This window comes from Frankliniella occidentalis, unplaced genomic scaffold, assembly GCF_000697945.3.
Source record: "Frankliniella occidentalis isolate FOCC.00 unplaced genomic scaffold, Focc_3.1 Scaffold59, whole genome shotgun sequence".
Lineage (NCBI taxonomy): Eukaryota > Metazoa > Arthropoda > Insecta > Thysanoptera > Thripidae > Frankliniella > Frankliniella occidentalis.
In genome coordinates, this window is record NW_026267189.1 from 127,986 (window position 1) to 138,231 (window position 10,246).

The window sequence follows — 10,246 nt, forward strand, 5'->3', positions numbered from 1 at the left end:
CTCCCCCCAGCGCCGCCTCTTATTTCAGTGAAGGGGGAAACAAGCCACCGCACTTTCAAGACGGGGCTGTGACAATGGCAGTCGATTTCTTTGAAAGACGCAGGAGCTTGCAATCCTCGGGACAGCAGCAGCGCCTCTTGTGTCCCCCCATCCCCCACCCACCCCCATCCCCTCACTTTTCTCCTTTCCGTTTCCCTCCTTCCACTCTGGTAAAGTACCTGGTAAAAAACGATATAACCAGTTATATAAAACTGGTTTTATTGTACAATTTATATTTTGTTCATATGCCCAATTGCTACTATCCTGTATTTATTTGGCAACCCTCAATCTAAATTGATTTAGTTGGTCAAACTTTGTAAGAGCATGAGCAGGTACTGAAATTCCCAATTATCTAAGTAGTCATGACGTCGCTGATCAAGCCTGTCCTCGGCAATTCCTTCGAGGTGGAAGTAGTGCGGGGGCGCGTCGAGCCGACTCTAGACTGCCGCTGCTGCAACTGGCCGCCCCGCGCGAAGGAGAAAGCTCCAAAGGGCCGCGAACGCCATCTAGCGGAGGATCGCCGAACCAGCGGGACTGCGCGGCTGAGGCAACCGACTCGGCGGCTCGGTCGATGGGTGTTCCCTCTCGCCTCGCGTACGGACGGGCGGTCAAGGGAGACTGGCGAGGGGAGCGAGCCGGGGAGAGAAGTGGGCGGCATGAGAAACTTTCAGGGACGCGAAACACCAGGTGGCTGCAGGACCTGAAGGCTCTTTGACACTTTGGACCACCAGGGTAGAGAAAGAATTGTAGTTCATTTCAAACGGCAATGCGGCACCATGAATATTTAACAACAAATGAAATTGCTGGCTTACACAAATTTGATATGTATATAGCTTTTATTTGCGCACAAAATTGGGCTATCCTTAACACATCTATTATCACCATACCTTCGGAAGCAAGTTCATGACTTTCCAATGCTGAATTTAAAAATACTGTGATTGTTTTGTAAAAATTGTGCTTGTGAGAAGTAAAGTTTACTCAAAACAATAAGTGCAATGTTCTAAAGTTCAGCAAGTACATGGAAAAATCAAGAACATGCTTCTCTGGGTGCATATTCACCGCTTAACACTTTTCATCATTGCCGTTCACTGCAGTTGGAAAAGATAGAATAGGTTCACAAAACTAGAAATGTTATCGCCGCTTAGTTTTTGTGAAGCTTGTACCGGTTGGTTTACAGCAGAGGAAGACAGGTGTTTTTGTACTCTCTTCTAGACCGAGGAAGTTGGCAAACCCGCAACAATGTGATTTCCACCCTGAAACACCCGGTACATGATGTATTTCAGTTTTACAGCATGTACCGGGTGTTTCAGGGTGGAAATCACATTGTTGCGGGTTTGCCAACTTCCTCGGTCTAGAAGAGAGTACAAAAACACCTGTCTTCGTCTGCTCTAAACCAACCGGTACAAGCTTCACAAAAACTAAGCGGCGATAACATCTCTAGTTTTGTAAACCTATTCTATCTTTTCCAACTGCAGTGAACGGTCATGATGGAAAGTGCTACAGGCTCTTAATCCTTTACTCTACGCCCCACCCCCTTTTTCGACACCGAATAATCCCTCACTAACTCTCTTTCTCACTCTGTTTCCTCTCTCCCACTCTCTCCCTCTCTCTCTTGTCGGCCAGTGCATCCAATCATGCGGGGTAAATAAATCGCGCCCTTACAGCAAAAGTGTGATTGGGGCCCCAACCGGCCCACAGCGAATCAAAATAAAACACGTGAGGGTCGGTCTGATAAGCCGACACTTTCGGTGGCTGTGAAATAAAAAAGAATGAAAAAGGGACAGAAAAAATACGTCGAAAAGGGTTGAGTGCAATAAATGCGCATGGTATCGTTACCCGTACAACACCTCGCACGGTCCGGCTATTTGATGTTGTCTCGTTCGACATTCTAACATGACCACGGGTTGAGTAGGGCACGAGTCTCACTAAACTTGTCGTTTTAAGTGAATATATATTTAACATCCACCGTGCTATAGTCCATCACCTAAGCTTACGTAACAAACAGTTCTTTAAAAATTCAGGTATAATTGGTATGAAATAAATTTTTTCTGTTTTTTTTTTTTTTACTATGCACAAGTATCATTGTAAAAACTATATGGACCACATGCTGTGAAAAATTGTATCTGATAAGCTGGACTGGCAAGCACTGGCAAGCACTGGCAAGCACTTGTAAGCACTTGCAAGCACTTGTAAGCACTTGTAAGGCAAGCACTTGTAAGCACTTGGAAGCACTTGCAAGCACTTGGAAGCACTTGGAAGCACTTGCAAGCGTTCGGTACCACATTTCATCCCTCCGCATGATTGACTGGAAGTTTAACAACTTGCTCGAGTTATGGACAGACAAGCGAAAGCTGGATACTTAATCATGCAACTATCACAGATTTTGAAGAACTTTAAACGGACTTGAATTGAAAGTGACGAACTTTCCAGCCCAAAACTTTGCACGTCCAAAAGTTTTCAGTCGGTTTTAAACAATTGCAAAACCTCATCAGTTTGTAAACTTTGACAAGAGAGCGTATACAATATAATAAGGTTTCGAAGTCTCGCTCCACTTGATGCCCGCAGCTCTCACTTGCCATTTAGAAAACCCGCGCCTCTTTTGCCTCGCCATTTGTTTTCTGAATCTGTCGATAATCCCCGCGGCAGTCCATCGGCTGTCTCGTTCGCTCCCGCACCCAACGCCTATCGCCTGTCTCGTTCGCCTCTGCTCCCGGAGCCCATTAGCCCCCCTTCTCTCTCACTCGCTCCTGCTCCCAGACCCCGCGCTCCAAGCGCCCCGACCAGCCATAGACAATGCCGCGATTGGACTACCAAATAATAATGATTTCCGAGGCAAATCGTGACAGCGCGGGGATTATGATTTTAAGCGGGGCTGCAGCGGCAGCGGTGGCGTGCGAGATGGAGTCGCAGCGATTGGACCAAGTCGCAGCCAAAACATTTTGATATATCGTCATTGATATGCGCCCCGCAACAGCAGCAGCAGCGGGGGCCACCCCTAGAGACCTTCTGCGCCGTCCGCTACATACTTGCGCCGATCGCATTGCTTATTCCTTTTGATTAGAATCCAGCCACGCGACACAGAGAGGGGCAGAAAAGCAATAAAATGGCGAGAATTATGGCAGAGCAACGGTATTGGTTACGGGAAAGATGAAGGGCGTTTCGGGAGTGGGTACAGGGGTGAGGGGGACAAGCTATGTCCCATGTTACAGCACAATTTCCGAGATTCTGGTTATACTGACGACTCGCCGAATACAAGTTCCGACTTGACGAAAACAATCAGAACTATGCTAAAAGAAATAGTTTCAAGTTTTAACCGCATAAAACTGAGAGAGTAGGCGACCCGGCCGTACGCGAAGCCGCGTAGCCGCACAGTCTGCGTACGGGGGTAAAGGGAGACAATTCTGCCAAATTGGTACAGAAAAAAATTAGTTAAGCCTTCTTAAACTAGCATCAGCCCTCGAGCGAAAAGCCTTTCTTAGTTATCCTCATCAGCGAACTAGGCCATGAAATCTCCATGAAATGGCAGCCGCAGGCAGGCAGGCGGACACACTCCGTCGATAAAGAATGGCGAAGCGCGCAGGGGCCCTCCAATTTGAATACGCTAGGCGCCGCACTGGAGGGGTGCCGGGCGCGCGGGGCGAAGGGGGAGGGTAGGGGGAGGCGAGCGACCAATCCGCGGCCAAGGCCCGCGACCGAGGTCCCCTCCAGCCGGCGGCAGGCCCCGCGCGCGCGCTTGAGCCAAGCCGGTGCGAGAGAGAGCGGGGGAGCGAGGGCGAACGAGGGCTCCGCGCAACCCTCTCCTGCGATCGAAAAAGCTCCCGGGCGCCCCGGCCGCGGCGGCACCCACCCCAAACGCCACCCCACGCCGCGCGGAGCCCGCCCCGCACCAGCCAATGAGAAAAATGCGCCTAGAGAGAGGAGAGGTGCCTCCTCCCAATCCGGGGCCGCGGAGCAGCAGGCGGCCCGCGCCCCCCCACCCGCGGACCTAAGCGCACCCAGGCGCCCACCCTCGCTCTGAACCGCAGAGGGGCAGAGGGAGGAAAGACACGACGGGCCGCATAAAATATATGAGTATCATCCCCTAAGACCCAGCCGGGTGTGACGAGGAAAAGCACGTCATTTCGCTCAGTGTGTGTGTGTGTGATAGAGAGCGTGCCTGTGTGTGTGTCGCGAAAGAGCGCAGAATGGATCGAAATGCTATCGCGGCCGGAAAGCCCCGCCGCCTCTGCCACCACCACCGCCCTCTCGGAACAAAAGAGGTCTCGCACCATGATTCGATTTTATTGGAAGCGAAGTCAATTCATCACCGGGGCACAAGCTTATCTCTCTCTCTCTCTCTCTCTCTCTCTCTCTCTCTCTCTCTCTCTCTCTTTGTCCCTCCCGCAAGCGCAGTGCGAGCGAGACAAGGAGCGGAGCGGCGGTTGTGTTTCAAAAAGCACACTAACGTTTACCTCTTCACCACAACACACTCCTAATACTAACGCACTTATACGGAGTATAATTACTGTACTGTCGGTTTGAAAGAACAAGGTGTTAAGAGAATCATTTACGAAGGAACAGAGTCGTGGTGGAACCTGATAGCTCTTTATTGTCATTGCCTGTGGTAGAGCACGGTAGAGCACAACCATGTCGACCCCGTACTCAAAGTCGGTTATGCTTTACTTCCAAAACCTGCATTTTTGATTGGGAGGGCTTTGCGCGCAATATGAAAACCTATGTGCTTCAATGTATCACACACAAAATTGTCCTTCCCTGTCTCGAGTGTTGCACGTGTGTGGAATTTCAACTCTTCAGTGGAAAGTACAAATTTGCGAAATTTCAAGGAAAATTCACATTTTTACTTGCTTAAGTGCACGAATGAGAATTGACGAACCTATGGTGTATTCACACACCTTCGGTGTGTATACTGAACTATTCGCAACTGAGAGACTCTTACACTTTTATGTAAACGATTGTGACTCGTGAAACATTTGTTTTTAAAAAGTGACACTACAATGCCACAACGGAACATAAGGACATAGGTACGCCACCCTCTAAACCCGTGGAAACAAAACAAGCCATGGGGACCTAGTACGTCATAGCGTGCACGCACCCAGCAAAGCCTATTCTTGACAAAAGATCAGGCTTGGCTGATTCCAAAATTCACTTTGAACCAAGTAAATAAAGTGTTGTGATAGGTAAATTTTCCACCATGCCACCAGGCTTCAAAGGTTTGAGCGCTTTTTGCGCCACGACCACGTTTACTTCGGTGAATATGACATGATATTCTAAGCAAATGGGACAGGTCACACTGGATTGAGTGATACGCAGTGTTACGTCAGTGTGTTTAAATGTGTTGTGAATAAAGCGGGTGCCCTTATTGGTGTAGCTCGTATAATAGGCCAAAAGTACCACTGCTAATTTTTCAGTGCAGATATACTTCTACGACGTTCTAGTTCTAGAACAACAGTTACAGCCTTATTTTATTACAATCGCACGTTCAATACCAGGCTAACGCGGGCTAACGAGCCAAATCCAGCAAAAACTTGCACCTGAAAACGTTAACCCAGACTCAAACTAATATCGACATACGCCAAAAAAAGACAGCTCCACGAAAAAAAACAACAGAATCGACGCCGCAAGCAGCAGGTCCACTCGCTGACCAGGAAGCTAGACTAACCTGTTCCATCCGCGGAAATAGTTGACCAACCTTTTGTTGCCTTGCTCCCTCCAAAGGCCTCGCCTTCCGGTTGACTCTATTTTTTTCGCCAGCCAGTCACACCACCACTGCCATCGCCAGCTCATTCACGACATCGGCCACCGCTTTACCCAACCCTAGCCATTTTTTCAACAATTCCCATTCCTTTACAACTTACCTGTGGCAGAAAGTGGGCCAGGCTCCCGCTTCGATATATCCACGAAATGACGTTGGTCTCGCCGCTGACTATTTTTTTTGCGATGCACCTAGGAGGGGCAGGTTTTTCACCTTCCCCTTCCGCTGCCGCTGCAACTCTTTGCATCGCCAATGAGCATTTGCATGGCGGGCATGGAGGGACAGCACACCTGAAGGCTCAGTAACGGCCCAATCCTCGGAGAGGAAGGATCTTCTGTAGGCAGCAGGAAGAAGCTCCAGCACACCCTTAGAAACGGGAGGGCGCGGTCCCGGGCACGACGGCTACCTGCAACAGTCAACAGCACGGTTAGTTCACCAAACTCATCGCAAGCAGAGAGTAGCCCCTTTCAATTTGCAAAACGAACCAATGTCGTCGATGTGTGCGTATGCGTTGCGTATACGAGTAAGAACAGTTTGTTCTGTAGAAAGAAGAACATTCAACAAGTGACAAATTACGCGTGCACTAAAAACGGCATCAATGTTCAAAGAGGACGTAGTCAAAAAATTACCGAGAACATGCCAGGTGGATGTTATAACTCCGCGCACTTTTGTAGTTGTACCGCATACAGGCGTGCGGGGATTGCCTATCCATCAAGGCTGTAACGCGCCTTTGGTCAGCTACGATTGGCAAACCCTCGGGGATAATCAGCCCCAGGCACAGTTCAAAATGAAATTTGGTGCGAAACTTGCGCGTTATTGGGCTACCGTCAAATTCGTATTGCAAGCACGCAGGGACATGTTGACTTGTAAGTCAAAGAAGCCACATGTAACCATACAGTTTTTCGTTCGAAGTAGCGCAGGGATTTATCTATAAAATTTTGTGAGGTAACAAAATAACTGGCCTATCGTCATAGGAATCAGCAAACGAAACGCGTTACTAGGACTCCTTAAAATAATAAAACAACGCTTTTTTCAGAAAGTCCCCAGAACATGTGAGTTTGAAGATGCCGCATGCAGTGCAAATTTCTAACGTCGGCAAAAAGGGACCTGCTTTACACCAAGAAAAGTAGATACTTGATTTGGGTTCCGGTGCTTGACAAGTTGAGGCCAGGGACTTGGTTTAAGAATATTTTACCTCAAATTGAGTAAAATATTCTCAGAACAAGTACCTGGCCTCAACTGGTCAAGCGCCGGAACTCAAATCAAGTATCTACTTTTCTGGGTGTAGGGCGAGGGTTCTTTGAGCTTTCTAGCCGTGGCAGTCGTGCCGAGTGGAGCCCGTTCATAAGAATGAATAGCAGAAAATCATACACTATCGGCTCAAAACTATCATTTTGTCGCTGTCATGACGCTGGAGTTTCGCTCGTGCCACCGCGCGTGGGAGGACCGCAGCCGGGCCGCAGCAATGGCCGGCGGACGGGGGCTCCGCTGCCCGCCCGGCGCTCGGCCGGGAGGCGGACTCGGCGCCGCCGCACAGTGATGGCCGCCCAGCTGCTGCGAGGCACGCACAGCAGGAAGGAGACTGCCCTGCTGCTCTGGCCGCCCTTTCTTGTGAGATTCTCTCCCGCACTGTACTTCCTGACTAACCTGCACCGACTGCGCCTGTTTTACTACCCGAGTAGTGCGTGCCCGCGACCGGTTGTTGTTTGCGAGCCAATGTGTTTCTCAAGTCGAGATGCGTGACGTGTCAATGCCGCGGCGGCGTGGGCGTTAATGACATGCAAACTGGGTAAACAACCATCGAGCACTACTCTCCTCCACCCCCGCGCGAGACGCACACGTGTGGTTGGCAGGCGGGCAAAAATGGCGAGGAAAACTGGAAACGCAAGTCGAGTGCGTGCTGCTGCGCTGCGAGGATATATAGCAGGCTGCCGAGGGGGCGCGCTCGTCTTAACGTTTCACGCCGGATTACTTGTGGTCGCAACAACTTCACGGTCTCGGCGGCGATACATATATTCCTTATATACCCGGGTATTTTTATTACGCAATTTTCCTGGCGAGTTGTGTGTGTGTACGTACATCACGTTTATTATGTGCGCTGCTCCTTAGAATGAGGCGGATGCAAGGATTTGCATTGCTGATACCACCTCCGCAGCGAGAGGGGTCAGCCCGTCCGTCTCTCGCAACGCACCCTGCGTCGCGCACTATCAACATGCAAATAAAATAGCGATCCCGCGCGTGATTCATGGCTTTGCAATTTGGCTTCCAGGTGGACTGCTCCAGCCGGACTCCAGCCGCCGCCGCCGCCGCCGCCGCCGTCGTCGTCACCGTCCTTTCTGCTCCTGCGTGCGCGAGCTGCTCGCCGCTGCCGGACCCGTCGGATCACCCGGATAAAGGCAACGCGTCCACCGTGCGTGCTGGCCACCGCCGCCGCCGCGCTGGAGGCTCCAGGAGCGGCTCCGGCGGCACGCGTTCACCTGGAGGTAATGTCGCACGGCGTGTAAGTGGCTCCAGAGGAGTTATGGAGATGGATGGTGACGCGCAGCAGGGCCAGTTTGTCTTGTGCGGGACGCCTTAACGTCGGACAAAGTGATGAGTGGTCATCGGGGGTTCGAAATTAACGGCCGACCCCATCGTGAGCAATGGCGGTCAGTGCGATATCATGTTGTCGTGACAAACACATTTTCAGAAAGTTTCTCTGGTTATGCTCTGGGAAAAGGCGAACGTTAGTTGGAGATAAGTGCGGCTTTAACGTGTATTTTTGTACTCTTTCTTATTGTTGAAAGTCACTGCAAGAAGAGAATCACTGCTCATTTGCATCAGGTCATTCCCCCTTCTAGCCTGCAGTGCATTTAGGTCGTCGGCCGCGCCTGAGCTCTGTGAATGATACATGAGTCTGCCACTCCGAACTCCTGAAGGAACGTCAATGCAGTCTACCGCCTCCCTCCATTAATTCCGCGACGGAACCGCAAATCGCTCCGAGTGGCCCGTCACTTTCGCCAGGACGCGCGGGTTCGAGACAGCGCGATGAATCAAAAGTTAGTGAAAAAGAAACCCGTCGGGAAAAGTCGCTTTCATTGCAAAGTGAAGAAATGTGCGCGGATGTCTAAATAGCGTGCATTCAAATAAACTTAAAATAATAATAAAACAATTTCTGGCTTTATTTGGCACGACGACGGACAAGTGATGATCCTGATGGGGGGTTTCGGGCGGGCTATAATCTATATAGCACTTGGAACCATAACGCTGATAGCGCCTGATGGGTTTTGATGGGCACGGCAGGGCACTATTGCGGCATGCACTTAAGCAGTCAGGTGTAATCTCTAAAGGGCCTGCCGCACCGGGTAGAGCTGTGCGAGACGAGCTCCATTCCACCTGGGCCAGGCCATCAGACGGTCGGTTGGCCTCAGCCGGCAGATTGATCATTATACGCCATAAACGCCAATTCTGGGCAAATTTGCCCGATTTCCATGCATTAAAAATAATACTTAGTATTAGTATTCATTGTCAGTTCAAAGATGCAGAGGCGAATGGAAACTTGTAGGAAACATGGTTACTGAGACTGTGCGCGCGGCCTTGGTCGTGTCGAGTGGTTCAGCAGACCACCACCTTATCAAGCACAGCCCTAGGCGTCGTCGCCTGGAGAGCAGTACTGGGGTGGGGCCCCGGCCGGGCCCAGGCCCCCTGGTGCGTCACGGACGACATCACACAGCCGGGAGAGACATTGCCTCGCCCCGCCACGCCCCGCCCCGGCTTGTGGGGGTAGGAGGCCTCCACTCCAGTGCACATAGGCCCCGGGGGCCTCAAGCCGACCCCTCAGGCCCCTTGGCGACCGCAGTGACACCACACTGTGGCACAGCGACTCCGGCATAAATTTTGTCTTGGGCGGGGGGAGGCGTTCCATGCGAGCCTCCCCGGGGACCATTCCCCACTGACTTCCAGCCCTCCCCACCACCCTCCTCCTCCTCAGGCCCCAGGGAAGTACCCCCCAAGGGGCACCCGCATGTGCCTGCGTGTGAGCGGAGCACGGACCTCTCTGTCCAAGGGATAGCTGGAGGACCCTCACAAGGACATCACAGAGAGGGGCGCCGAGCCATGTCCAGCAGGGGCTGGGCCCTCGGCCAGGCCCCTAAGGGGGCACTGCAAGCAAATAATCCTGCCGATCCTGAGAGAATGGCTGAGAGCGAGTGGAGGGGAGTGGGAGGCGCCCCTTATCTACCCATGCATCTCGGCACAACACATGCGACTCGCATGCGACATACCAGGCCGGCAGCGCCAGCGACAATCCCGCGCGTCTTATTGGACGGGGGAGGGGCGAAATTACCTTCAGAGAGGGTCGGTCGAAGTAGGGGAGGTTTGCTTTGCCGTCCCGCTAATGACAACTGTGCAATCCGAGAAGCTTAATCAGCGGGCCTCCTTGCATGCTGACTCACTTCCTGGGTAAAGGGGCGGGGT

At 51.5% G+C, this 10,246-nt stretch overlaps 2 long non-coding RNA genes across 2 annotated transcripts in view; one reads left to right on the forward strand and one right to left on the reverse strand.

Moving 5' to 3' along the window:
* Positions 1 to 10,246, reverse strand: part of LOC113211387 (uncharacterized) — a 213,603-nt gene that overhangs the window by 87,409 nt on the left and 115,948 nt on the right. The window contains exon 5 of the long non-coding RNA XR_008011193.1: positions 5,895 to 6,197. This is a non-coding gene — a long non-coding RNA (uncharacterized LOC113211387). The remainder of the gene's footprint in view (positions 1 to 5,894; positions 6,198 to 10,246) is intronic.
* LOC127749497 (uncharacterized) overlaps positions 6,107 to 10,246 on the forward strand; it is a 20,655-nt gene continuing 16,515 nt past the window's right edge. Inside the window, exons 1-2 of the long non-coding RNA XR_008011194.1 lie at positions 6,107 to 6,217; positions 8,061 to 8,274. This is a non-coding gene — a long non-coding RNA (uncharacterized LOC127749497). The remainder of the gene's footprint in view (positions 6,218 to 8,060; positions 8,275 to 10,246) is intronic.